Below are 3,632 nucleotides of genomic sequence, written 5' to 3' on the forward strand. Positions count from 1 at the left end.
TCAAAGTTTAGAAAACTAAAATCTGCTTTGGAATTTGTAAACTGCGACTGTGCCTTCAATTTTATTAAATGTAGGTCTGGGTCTTGTGATTCGTAAAATATAAAGATATTCGCTGTACGATTTATAGTTTTTAAAATACAACCATTTGAACAGGACATGTATTAAAAAAAAATCCTCAATTTCTGCTGTGTTTACAGAGAGGCTGCAAACCAAACAATTGGTTTCCTAGGAGACGCTGAGGAGTTTAATAACTCCTCCCAAACAGCTGTGAGGTGAGATGGCTCCTCCCACACAAGGCTGAGGAAACTTTCCTCTGCTTAGCTGCTTGCATATGTTTATATTGGTTTCCTAGGAGACGCTGAGGTAAAAACCTTCATACACACATCTGTGAGGGCTTTCTATAGCTCCTCCCACACACTGTGAGGTGATATGGCTCAGTTTTTTTTTGGCTCAGCGTAACTTCTGCATGCTCTGCATATAGCAACCATACATAGCAACCGTCCATAGCAACCAGTCCATAGCAACCAATCCAGAGCAACCGTCAATACCAACCAAGTCCATAGCAACCAGTTTTTGATGGGGCAAATAGGATGGTGCAGTTTTGATGGGGTAGTTTTTGATGGAGCAGTTTTTGATGGGGCAATGGACCGAACTGGATCGACACACTGTAGGATCACATTTACATCTCCAGTCAGGAGTATTGGTGGAGGCAAGACCACGTCGCACAATTTCCCCAGAAATTGTATCTTTTCTAGTTTATTCATGTAACATTACTTTTGGTAAATATATCATGACATGCACTATTTGGTTTTGTTGTATTTATTTTTTGGCATCGCCATCTATACTTGGAACAGGTAAATTATTAACAATATCTTTATCAATTTGATAAACATAAGAACTTAAGAAGTAGTATAATTAGAATTATTCAGTTGCAAAGCTTAGTTCTGGGTAGCCCAGCTTTGGAAGATTGACTTTCAGAAATGTCATCTGCTCCATCAGCTGTGGGGCCAGCTGGGACCTCTGTGGGCACAGAATATTTCCTGCGATAGAAAATACATGCTCACTTTGCACAGAGGTCGGGGGGCAAGAAAGTAGCTCTTGTGCCACCACGGAAAGAGCAGGCCAAATACCCCTTTTCTCATCCCAATACTCTAATGGATCTGTAGTGGAGGCCAAATGGGTTCTGACAAGTATAATTTCACATGATCTGACACAATTCTTCTTTTCATGGTGGGCATTTTTGTGGGTCCAACTAAAGTATGTAATGCCAAACTCCAAATGTCAGGTCTTCTGGTGGAATGCTCAGCAGTGGTTGTACTAATAACAGTAGGTGATGGTGGCACAATGTCACTATCAGGCTCCTCCTGATCTTCTTCCTCTTCACCCTCTGACGGCCTAAACAATTTTCGGTGACTGTCAAACACCCTCTGAATTAATAGATCCCTATAGGTGGTAAGGAAACTCTGAATTATTGCCATTTTTCCTTTAATTCGTGGATCGCACATAGAGGCAAGCATTAGCTCAGGGCATGCCTTCATGAGCTCGTTCATCCTTCTATTCAATTGTCCCCTGAGTCTCCTTATAATTGCAGCTACATCTGGAACTATGCTGCCAGGCAAGGGCTCGCTTTTGTTTAGAAAGCCATCCATCTTAGTGATAAGATAGATGTAGAGAGGGATTACTTGAGCCAGACTCGCATTCTCTAGGCTCAATTTTTCTGTTACATCTCGAAAGTGGCTAAGCACAGCCACCACCTGACTGATTATTTTCCACTCCTCCCTGCTTATTGGCCTTGCTACACCAATAACATGTTCATTTGACATGGCGTGTATTGGCTTTTGCTGTTCCATGATCCGTTCGAGCATCTCCAAAGTGGAGTTCCAACGGGTGGCTACATCTACCTTCAAGCGGTGCTGTTGAACGCAAGCCTTACTCTGCTCAAGTCTGAGTATGTTACTGTCTTTCACACTTCGATGAAAATGATCTGCTATTTTTCTACAACTGTCTAAGATAGCAGACAATTTTGATGTTTCACTTTCATCATCCAAAGCAGACTTCACAACGAGATGCAGGGCGTGTGCAGAGCAACGAATGCCAACAAATCTGCCATCTCGTACTGCCTTGAGCATGTTTGCTGCAGCATCAGTGACTATAAAGCTCATCTTTGGCCGTGTGCCCGACTCCTCCCCCAAGCCACTGCGCCACCATTTTCTGAAGTGCATGTAAAATATTTACAGCAGTGTGCTGGTCGTCCATGACTTCAGCATGCAACAAGAATGTGCGGTGCCCATGCTCGGGAGGTTCTGCTGCCTTAGCGCCTGTGCTTCTTGTTCCTGCTTTTGGTTTGTTTGGTTGTGACTCCTTGGGCTGCCACCAGTGAGCCGTCAATGACAAAAAGGCATATTGCCCACTGGGAGCGCTCCACAAGTCTCTAGTAAAATGGACAGACTGGCCAGCTGCTCTGCCCAGCTCCTCTTTCAGTAATCCAACACAGGAATTATATAAAGAGGGTACAATTTTCCTACTAAAGGTAGTACGGCAGGGGAGAACATAGTGAGGTGCAACCACCTTCATGAGTTTTTTTAAATGTCTGTCCTTCAACTATATTAAAGGGTGCTCCCCCAACTGCTATAAGTTCCCCTATCAGACGTGTGATTTTAAGGGACTGTTGACGAGACATACCCCTTGATTGGAAACTGGGAAATTGTTGCAGCGTGGGCTGCTGTAAAGGAATGGGGCGGCATGTGTCAGCTACACAAGAATTCCCTTCATCTTCCTGTCCCTTGTTGAACCTTTTGGGGTTAATGGCAGCAGTAGTGTTGCTGCTGGCTCTCTTTTTACTAGGTGGAGCTGCAACTCCACTTTCTTCTCTCAGCAGCACTGGTGTATGGTGTGCACGAAAATGGTAATTCATTCCGGCATTGGTTAAATGGGCTATGTCTCTCCCACGGCTCACTTCCCTGCCACATAACTTGCATTTCACCATGCGCCCGTCACCAACTGAAACAAAATGTTCCCATATTTTTGATCTGCAGTTCGCAGTGGCCGGTGAGGATTGTTTTACAATTGCCTCTGGCTGATGGGTATGTGCAGCTTCCGGGTCTTTGGAAGAATTTGGTGGGCTTACAATGGTGGCAGTTGCACTACTTGGATATGAAAGACATTTAGGCAAAACAACTAAGCCTGAAGAGGTTTGTAATGGTGCAGGCAATCTTTTTTTTGAAGGTGAGGACTCGGGAAATAACAGAGGGGACTCAGGGCCAGAGGAGTAAGGACTAGAAATAATATCCTCATGAATTTGGTTTACAAGTAGTGCATTATCCTCCATATTAAAATCAATTCCTTCGAGGTCAAGACCTTCAAGGGTCAGACTCTCAGGTAATTCTACTTTAGCAGCATCCTGTTCTGCCAGGTGCCTACTTGGATTAGGATTGGATACTGAACTACGAGAATGAAAAAAGATGCTGCTATCTGTTTCCAATATATTGTCTGCTATTTTTACATCTGGAGGCTGAGCAATTCCCTCCTCAAGCTGTAAAATTTCAAGTTTTGGCTGCCTAAAATTATGGACACTAGCAACAACCTTTGCAGGAACTGCCCGTGACCGGCATGTCTTGTAAAAAAACATTTGG

Source organism: Rana temporaria, chromosome 12 (genome assembly GCF_905171775.1).
Source record: "Rana temporaria chromosome 12, aRanTem1.1, whole genome shotgun sequence".
NCBI lineage: Eukaryota > Metazoa > Chordata > Amphibia > Anura > Ranidae > Rana > Rana temporaria.